The following is a 10,338-nucleotide window of genomic DNA, read 5'->3' as shown; positions in this document are numbered from 1 at the left end:
CTTTTGCTATTCGGGGTCTTTTTTGATTCCATATGAATTTTTGAAGTGTTTGTTCTAAGTCTGTGAAATATGTCATTGGTATTTTAATAGGGATTGCATTGAATCTGTAAATTGCTGTGGGTAGTATGGGCATTTTGATAATGTTGATTCTTCCCATCCAAGAACATGGTATTTGCTTCCATTTATTTGTATTTTCCTTAATTTTTTCTTCAATGTTACATAATTTTCAGAGTACAGGTCTTTTATCTCTTTGGTTAAGTTTGTTCCTAGGTACTTTATTTTTCTTGTTACTATAGTAAATGGTATTTTCTTTTTGTATCTGTCCCTGATACTTTATTGTTGGTGTACAGAAATGCCCTAGGTTTCTGTATATTTATTTTTTACCCTGCTATTTTGCCAAATTCGCTTATTATATCGAGTAGTTTTTTAGTGGAGTTTATAGGGTTTTCTAGGTATACTATCATGTCATCTGCATATAATGATAATTTTACGTATTCTTTCCCAATTTGGTTGCCTTCTATTTCTTTTTCTTGTCTGATTGCTGTGGATAGGACTTCCAACACTATATTGAATAGGAGTGGAGAGAGTGGACATCGTTGTCTTGTTCCTCCTTTCATGGGGAATGTTTTCAGTTTTTATCCATCAAGTATGATGTTGGCTTCAGGTTTTTCATATATGGTCTTAATGATGTTAAGGTATGCTCCCTCTATTCCTATATTGCTGAGTGTTTTCATCATAAAAGCGTGTTGTACTTTATCAAATGCTTTTTGAATCTATTGATATAATCATGTGATTTTTGTCTTTCATTTTGTTTAGGTGAGGTATTGTATTTATTGATTTTTGAATATTAAACCATCCTTGCATCCCTGGGATGAATCCCACTTGATCGTGGTGTGTGATCTTTTTAATGTATTGCTGGATCTTGTTTTCCAAATTTTGTTGAGGATTTTATCATCTACGTTCATCAGTGATATTGGCCTGTAGTTTTCTTTCTTTATTGTGTCTTGACCTGGTTTTGGAATTAGGATAATACTGACTTCCTAAGAAGAGCTTGGGATTTTTCCCTCTTTTTGGATATTTTGGAATAGTTTGAGGAGGGTAGGAGGTAGTTCTTCCCTAAATGTCTTGTAATATTTGCCTGTGAAGCCATTCGGTCCAGGGCTTTTGTGTGCTGGGAGATTTTTTATTACTTTTTCAATTTACTTCTTTGTTATTGGTCTGTTGGGACTTTCTACTTCTTCTTGATTCAGTTTTAGAAGGTTATATGTTTCTAGAAATTTGTCCATTTCTTCTCGGTTGTCAAAATTTTTGCAATACAGTTGTTTGTAGTAATTTCTTATAATTGTTTGTATTTCTAAGGTATCAGTCGTGATTTCTTTTTTTTTCATTTCTGATATTGTTTACTTGGGTCTTCTCTCTTTTTTTTTTCTTGATGAGCCTGGCTAAAGGCTTGTTGATTTTGTTTATTTTAAAAGAACCAGCAACTAGTTTCGTTGACCTTTTGAATTGTTTGTTTCGTCTCTATGTCATTTAATTCAGCTCTGATCTTGATGATTTCCTTCCTTTTTCTTGTCCTAGGCTTTGTTTGTTTTTCTAGTTCTTGTAGGTTCAGGGTTAGATTTTTTTATTTGAGAGTCTTCTATCCTTTTCAGATATGCCTGTATTGCTATGAACTTCCCTCTCAGGACTACTTTTCTGTGTCCCATAGGTTTTGGGCTGTTGTGTGTTCATTATCATTAGTTTCCAGAAATTTCTTGATTACTTCTTTGATGTCATTGTTAACCCATTTATTATTTAATAGCATATTATTCATTCTCCATGAGTTGGGTGTCTTTGATTTTTTTCTCTGAGGTTGATTTCTAGTTTCAAGGCATTTTGATCTGAAAAGATGCTTGATATGATTTCAATTTTCTTGAATTTGTTGAGGCTTGCTTTGTGTCATATCATGTGGTCTATCTTTGAAAATATCCCATGTGCATTTGAAAAGAATGTATATTTTGCTTCTTTGGGATGGAAAGTTCTATGTATATCATTTAGAGCCATGTGGTTTAGTGTGTTGTTCAATGCCTGTATATCATTGGTGTTTCTTTACTTTGATGATCTGTCTATTGTTGATAATGGAGTGTTGAAGTCCCCTACTGTGAGTGTGTTGTTGTTGATATCTTTTTTGTGGTCTTCTAGTATTTGCTTTATGTATTTGGGTGCTGCTATGTTAGGTGCATATATGTTTATCTGTGTTATATCTTCTTGATGGATTGTTTCTTTAAGTATTATGAAATGTCCTTCTTTGTCTCTTTTTATTGCCCTTGCTTTGAAATCCGTTTTGTCTGATATGAGGACTGCTACCCCGGCTTTTTTTTCCGGTCCGTTTGCTTGGATTATTTTTTTATATCCCTTTACTTTCCGTCTGTGTAAATCTTTTGTTTTGAGGTGTCTTTCTTGTAGACAGCAAATATATGGGTCCTGTTTTCTTATCCATTCCGTTACCCCATGTCTTTTAATTGGAGCATTTAATCCATTTACATTTAAGGTTATTATTGATGTGTATTTATTCATTGCTCTTTGTACCCCTGTTCCTCTCCTCTCTTGTTCTTTTCTTCTTTTTTGTTAGAACACTCTCTTTAGCATCTCTTGCAATGCTGGTTTGGTGGAGATGTATTCTTTCACTCTTCCTTTGTCTGAGAAACTCCTTATTTCACCTTCTATTTTGAATGAGAGCCTTGCTGGGTAGAGTATTGTTGGTTGTAGGCCTTTGTTTTTCATTGCTTGAAATCTTTTTGACCATTCCCTTCTGGCTTGTAATGTTTCTGTTGAGAAGTCGGTCGATAGCCTTATTGGAGCTCCCTTGTGTGTTATTGGTTGTTTCTCTCTTGCTGCTTTTAGGATTCTCTCTTTGTCATTGAATGTTGCCATTTTAATTATGATGTGCCTTGGAGTGGTTTTGGGAGGATTCCTCTTCATTGGAACTCTCTGTGCTTCCTGAACTTGTATAATTTTTCTCTCATCAGGTTCGGAAAATTTTCTGTCACTATTTCTCCTATCAGTTTTTCAATTCCATGGTCCTTTTCTTCTCCCTCTCAAATTCCTATGATCCTGATATTATTTCTTCTCATGCTATCCTGTAATTCCCTTACATTTTCTTCATATTTTTTCAATCTTTTTTCATTTTGCTGTATCTTTTGAGAATTATTTCCTACATTATCCTCTAACTCACTAATACAATTCTCTGCTTTGTTTAGTCTGCTTTTGACTGATTCTACTGTGTTTTTCAGTTCAGGGATTGCATTCTTAAGTTCTTCCTGGTTCTTGTTAACAGTTTCTATGTCTTTTTTTATGCTGGTGTAGTTCTCTGCAAGTTCCCTGTAATTTTCTTGGAGCTGCTGGTAACTTCTTTGGAGGTTGTCATAGTTGATTTTAAGTATGTCGAGTATATTGAGCTTCTTTACCACCATTGTTTTGAATTCCATGTCTGACATTTGGGCTATGTCTATTTCATCTATCTCTCTTTCTGAGGATTCCTCTTTTCTCTTCATTGAGGCGTTATTTTTGCGTCTTACCATGTTGGATTCTTTTTGTTTGTTTTTATTTTTTTATTTGTTTTTTTTCGTGCTGTGGTATGCTTTGACTTCGCTCCTTTGTGGTGTGAGATTCTCTATCGGAGATCTGGGGGTTTCAGTGGTGCAGTCTCTTTGATATCCTGAGTATGATATTCTTGAGTTACCCTTTATGTCATTTTTTTATGCTGTTTGGTTATATTTCAGATGTTCTTTGGTAGGAAATTCCTTCTGGCTAGTTCGTTGAGAGTCACTCTATCCACTTTGTCTTGAGTTCTTTTGTGGATATGCTGTTAAAAACATAAACACACAGCCCAGGCAGGAGACCCACACCCTCAAAAATTATCCCCCACTCTCTATCCCACTATCGTCAACCAAAGAGCCTGTATTAATATAAATGTAAAGAGATTAGAGCTTTTATACTATAAGTAGAATAGATAAGTGTTGTTTTTGGGGAGGAAAAATATAATTTTTGATAGAGGTACTGATAGATAAATAATAGTTGAGACTGTGCAAGCCAGTAGGTAATATTTACATTGTATGTTAATAAAAATAGAAGAAAAGGATGGAAAAATGCATAATATAGTAAGAAAGTGGGATTGTATTGTATTGGGTTTATATAGTAATTATATTCTATTTATAACTAAATCTATTTAACTGTTAAAATACCCTGGCTGGTTTGGCTCAGTGGATTGAGCATCGGCCTGCGAGCTAAGTGTCGCTGGTTCGATCTTCCAGTCAGGGCACATCAGAGAAGGAAAACTCTGACTCCAAAAAACCTCCGCTGCCTTGCGGCATACCTCTTCAGGGGAAAGGCTAAGGGAGTAAACCCCGACAGAAAATCCGGAGCCGGAGTCCCTAAGGCGGTTTGACGTTGTAGTCAACACCGGCAACTCCTGCGGCGCACCTGAAGCCAAGCTGTATTGACTCCGTCTTTCCCTTGGACCCTTCAGCTGCGAAGAGAGGGGGGGTCTGCTGCATGGGCAACAGCAGACCCTCCATATCACCGTGCCCAGGCTCTGTAGCTTCAGCCTCACTGGAGAGGACACTCCAGCGTCATCATAAGATGTCGATTCAACACGGGAGGAGACAGATACCGTGTCACTCCCGAGTTGGACTGCACAGCCATTCTCGGCGGTGCAGATAGACTCTTAAGAAGCTACACCATCGTCTCTCGAGACGGACGGCTGCCGACGATATTCCATTGTTTAGAGTGATGGGGGGCTAAAGTAGACACACAAAGAAATAAACAATGATTAAAGAGAAAGGATGAGAAGGAGAGGTTATATGCAACACGTTGGAGATAAAGTTTGTTTTTCTTTTTGGAAGGGGAGGAAAAAAAAAAAGAAATCCCTCCAAAAAAAAACTCAAGAAAAGAGAAGAAAGAAAAGAGTAAAGAAAGAAAGAAAGAAAAGAAAGAAGAAAGAAGAGAGAAAAAAATTGAAAAAAAATCCCTAAAAAACCAAAAAAATAACCAAGAAAAGAGAAGAAAGAAAAGAATATAGAGAGAAAGAAAAAAAAGAATAAAGAAGAAAGAAAGAAAGAAGAAAGAGAGAGGAAAAAATTGGGGAAAAAAATGCGGATCTTTTTACTCCGTTTTAGCCTTGGTGTGTCGCCTTCTCTTTCTGCGTCTGCAGGTGGTCTAGTGTGGCGGTTCAGAGGTTCTTGTTTCTTGCAGCAATGCTGTGCGCCCGTGGTTGCCGCAATGGTGCATGCTCGTGGTTGCCAGAACGGCACGCTCCCTTGCTGCCCGCTGGAGCCAGTTGAAGTGTTCTAGTGCACGAGCCCCTGCACAGGCGGGGCGGCCCGAGAGTTTACCCCATGGTTGGCACCTATTGTTGCCGAGCCGAGGTGTTTCTGCGTTCACACCGAGGTGTCACTGCGGGCGCGTCCTGCTCGCGCGGGAGGCCGAGAGTTTGCCCCGTGGTTGGCGCCTATTGTTTCTGGGCCGAAGTGTTTCTTCAATCGCGCTGAGGTGTCCCGGCGCGCGTCCCTGCACGCGCGCCAGCAACCCAAGAACTTGCCCCAGGATTGGCGCCTACTGTCCCCTGGCTGAGGTGTTTTTGCGCTCGCATGCCCATGCCCTTAGTCTTGCTGAGCCGAGCTCCAGGAGTTGTTCTGTCACCTCTTAGAGCGGGGCCGCAAACACTTGTGCTCAGTGGAAGTGAGCGTCTGTGAGTCACTGCCGCCCGCTGTTCTGGCGTTACAGCTGCCCGCATTCCCTCACCCATGTGGGCGGGCACGAACAGACCTGAGCTAGTGGTCTGCTTTCCGGACTGGGGCCCGGCACCCACGGGAGCTGTCTAGGGATATCTGTGCACGGTCCTCTCCGTGTTCAGTGGGCCCTCCCTGTGCCCATTGGGGCACTGATCTTATGTCCATTGGGGAGTGTCCGAGGGATGCCTGGACTCACTGCCCCGTGCACCTGGGCCAGTGAGTGAGAGTACTTCCCTATGCCCGCCCCCAGGACCCAAGGGGAGGGTTGGGGAGTGGATGAGCGTGCCACTGCACCTGCGCTCCTCAAGAATGGCCTACCACCCCCAAACTTTCCTCCCCTCTCCACCGTCCACTAGAGAAAAATATAAAAGAGAATTATGTTCTCACTTGCCCAGCAGCACGCTGTCTCCTGTCCTTCGGCGCCAATGCCACTTGGTCGAGTCCCATCTCTGCCAGCTGGCAGAGATCCGCTCTCCTCCCGACTCCTCTCCGGGGTAGCCTGTGGTCGCCAAAAAGCCTTTGTGTTCCTCGAGCCGCAGTTCAGACAGCTGCCCCAGTCAGGATTCCCGTTTCGTCCCCTTTTCCTCCGCTATCCTCACTAAACAGGTTGTTCCCAGATGGATTTTCTCTAATCCAGCAGTGCCATGGCTCGACTCCTGCCAGTGTCCAGCTGCTCACTGAGACTTTCTGTCTGCAATTGGCCCAAACTGCAGACGGGTCTCGGGAGCCTGAAACCGCAGCCTCTCCTCACTCCTCCGCCATCTTCCCCCCACCCTAAGTATTCTTTTAGTGGAGTTTATAGGATTTTATAGGTATACTATTAAGTCATTGAATATAATGATAATTTTACTTCTTCTTTCCCAGTTTGGATGCCTTTTATTTCTTTTTATGGTCTGATAACTATGGCTAGGACTTCCAAAACTATGTTGAATAGGAGTGGAGGGAGTGGACATCCTTATCTTGTTCCTGATTTCAGGGGAAATATTTTCAGATTTTGTCCATTGTGTATGATGTTCGCTTCAGGTTTCTCATATATAGCCTTAAGTATGTTAAGGTATGCTGCCTATTTTCCTATTTTTCTGAGTGTTTTCATCATAAGTGGGTGTTATACTTTATCAAACATTCTTTCGGCATTTATTTATATGATCATGTGATTTTTGTCTTTCATTTTGTTTAAGTGATGTATTATATTTATTGATTTGTGAATATTAAACCAAACTTGCATCCCTGGGTTGTAGCCCAATTAATCGTGGTGTATGATCTTTCTGATGTGTTGTTCGATCCTGTTTGCCAATATTTTGTTGAGGTATTTAGCATTATGTTCATCAGTGATATTGGCATGTAGTTTTCTTTCTTTGTTGTGTCTTGACCTGGTTTTGGAATTAGGGTAATACTGACTTCATAGAAAGAGTTTGAAATTTTTCATTCTTCTGGGATTTTTTGGAATATTTTTAGGAGGGTAGGAATTAGATCTTCCCTAAATGTTTTGTAAAATTCGCCTGTGAATTCATACGGTCAGGGGCATTTGTGTGCCAGGAGATTTTTTATTACTTTTTCTATTTCCTTCTTTGTTATTGGTCTGTTGAAACTGTCTACTTCTTCTTGATTCAGTTTTGAAAGGTTATATGTTTCTTGAAATTTGTCCATTTCTTCTAGGTTGTCAAATTTCCTGCCATACCGCTGTTTGTAGTAACTTCTTACAATCCTTTGTATTTCTGTGGTATGAGTCGTGATTTCTCCTCTTTCGTTTCTGATTTTATCTATTTGGGTCTTCTCTCTTTTTTTTTTTTGATGAACCTGTTAGAGGCTTGTCGATTTTCTTTATTTTTCTCAAGAACAACATCCTAGTTTTGTTGATTTTTTGAATTGTTTGTTTAGTCTCTATGTCATTTAATTCTGCTCTGATCTTCATGATTTCCTTTCTCCTTCTTGCCCTAGTCTTTTTTGGTTGTTGTTGTTCTAGTTCTTGTACATTTAGGGTTAGATTTTTAAAATATTTTTTAATGTATTTTATTGATTATATTTTACAATCGTTCCAACTTTCTACCCTTTACTTCCCTCCACCCAGCATCTCCCGCCCCCAGCAATCCCCCCCCAAGTCCATACCCATGGTTCGTACATACAAGCTTTCACGCTTCAATCTTTCATATATTCTTCTTCTTCTTTTCTCTCTTTTTTTATTAAATATGTGATTAATTAATTATTTTAACAATAAATAATAACTATCCCTCCCCTCAATTATTAAGACCCTTTGTAATCTTGTAAAGGACAATGGGCGAAGGTCTCAATCTCCTCTAGCTGCTTCAAGCTGGACATGATCATCGTCCTACTTACACATGGGTCCAGAAATCCCTAATAAGAGTGGGGGTGTGGAGGGGAGGGTGGCTTTCCCACATGGGGAAGTATCGTGCAGACTCCAGGTCAGTTGGTGGTCTCCAAACAACGGCATGATTGGTTTAACAGACTGGCATTCTTGTTGTGTTCTGGGGGCAACAGCTTTGGCAAAAAGGGTTAAAAGACGTCATTCAATCCATAACTACTAGATGACAAAAGGCAGGGATTAATTTTTCAATGTTCCACATTAGAGGAAAAAAAGAGAATAAAAGGGCTTCTTTGGAGGAAGATGTGCTAGGCACATCTCACCTGTCCAAAACTATTTTGCCCATTATACTTAGTTTGGGCTGAAGGAAATAGTTTAGGTTTTCCCCCTTTCAGACCTCTGGGTCCTTTCTTTCCAAGCCATTAAGATAGAAAAGTGAAACCAGTTTTAAAGTGAAGTCCACAGACAACCCCATTCTTCACGAACCCAGCCATTTAGTTCAGCCAAACCGTTGAGTCTCAGGAGGCAGTGCTGCAGAGAGGATTAAGTGAGGCTTATGCGCACAGACAATCACTCAGGTAATGCGGTCATAGGATTATGCCCTTTGAAAACAGAAAACACATGTTATTTTATGTAACATAACCCACAAACAAATCTCAAAATCTGTAGCACTGTCTTATTGGGAAGACATCCAGTTGCAAGGCACTTGACATTCTACTTGCGTGCAACTTGAATATCTTTGATCATATCACAGACATGGTTTAAATTTTAAGTGAAACCATATTTTAAGTGAAAAGAAACTTTTAAGACGGTTAGCTGCACTACTTTATAGTCTACCACTGATCATTGTGATTTTCCTTGAATAATGATTTTTCTCCTTAAGATTACCCTACTTGTCATTAAAGAGACTACATTAAGTCCATTTTTAATTTATCCTATTCATTGGCATAAACACAACAAGAGCAGCAAATGATCACTTATGATCTTTAGTTCTGCTTTGCTGGAACTTACCCAAGGAACATTTAGGGTGGCCTTCAGTCTGCTCTTCAGGGCACAGAAGCTGGGCCACATACCTGGCATTCTTCCTTGCCTGTACACACCTGTCCTTTACAAGTCGTTCTGGTTTTTCATTGTGCCTTAAGGTCCCTTCTAGCCATCTTTCAGGAAAACAACCTTCGTTCCTTCCCTGGAAAGATTGCTGTGGACCGCACAACCAACCATGGTACCAGGTCTGTTATCTCGCGGGTTTTTATCACCTTTGAAAGTCCTTCCCAGTTCCTCAGGGCTTTTTGGTAACAACCTGAGCCCAAGCATATCAACCTTAGGCTTGACATTACAGTCAAAGACTTGGTAAAAAAAAAAAAAGGAACCTCTATTAACAACTGCTTTTATTAGTATTAATGCAAATAAACTTATGTCATTACTTACTTGTTTAGAATGCCAAACTCTGGAGGGATCAGATAGGGAGAAAAATATACAACGTGAAGGAAAATCTTTGTCCTAATATTCACTGAACTGGCATTTCCATTCTTCATATTTTCATTTTTCCCACACTAAAAAAAATTTTTTGTTTGTTTTTACATTACAGTTGTCTCACTGTTTTCCCCCTCTTGCTTCCCTGCACCCTGTCCCAACCTTCCCTCACATTCAATCTCCACTCAGTTGCCCATGTCCGTGGGTCATTTATACAAGTTCTTTGACTTGACCCATCCCCTTCTTACCCACTTCTGTCCCACCCGCCTCCCCCCTTGTTACTGTTAGTTTACTTCTTGTTTACATAGCTCTGGTTCAATTTTGCTCATTTGTTTGTGTTGTTCATTGGTTTCCTGTAATAGGTGACAGCGTAAGTTATTTTTCTTTCGTTGCTTGGCGTATTTCGCTAAGCATAATTCTCTGTAGTTCCAGCCATGTTGTTGCCAATGGTAGAAGTTCCTTTCTTTCTTTATGCTACATAGTATTCCATTGTGTAAATGTACCACAGTTTTTTGATCCACTCATCTACAGATGGGCATTTAGGTTGTTTCCAGCACTTGGCTATTGTAAATAGTGCTGCTATGAACATTGGAGTGCATAGGTTCTTTTGAATTGGTGTTCCAGGATTTTTCAGATATAATCCTAGCAATGGATTTGCTGGTTCAAAAGGCTGTTCCATTTTTAGTTTTTTGAGGAAATTTCAAACTCTTTTCCATAGTGGCTGCACCAGTCTGCATTCCCACCAACAGTGCAGTAGGGTTCCCTTTTCTCCAC

The 10,338-nt window shown here is 39.9% G+C and overlaps 1 pseudogene; it reads left to right on the top strand.

Annotated features, from left to right (window-relative positions):
- Positions 1-5,266: 5,266 nt before the first annotated feature.
- LOC149991516 (elongation factor 1-alpha 1-like) overlaps positions 5,267-10,338 on the top strand; it is a 61,765-nt pseudogene continuing 56,693 nt past the window's right edge.

Source organism: Furipterus horrens, unplaced genomic scaffold, assembly GCF_987537825.1.
Source record: "Furipterus horrens unplaced genomic scaffold, mFurHor1.1.pri manual_scaffold_17, whole genome shotgun sequence".
Lineage (NCBI taxonomy): Eukaryota > Metazoa > Chordata > Mammalia > Chiroptera > Furipteridae > Furipterus > Furipterus horrens.
This window is presented reverse-complemented; position numbering and strand designations above follow the sequence as displayed.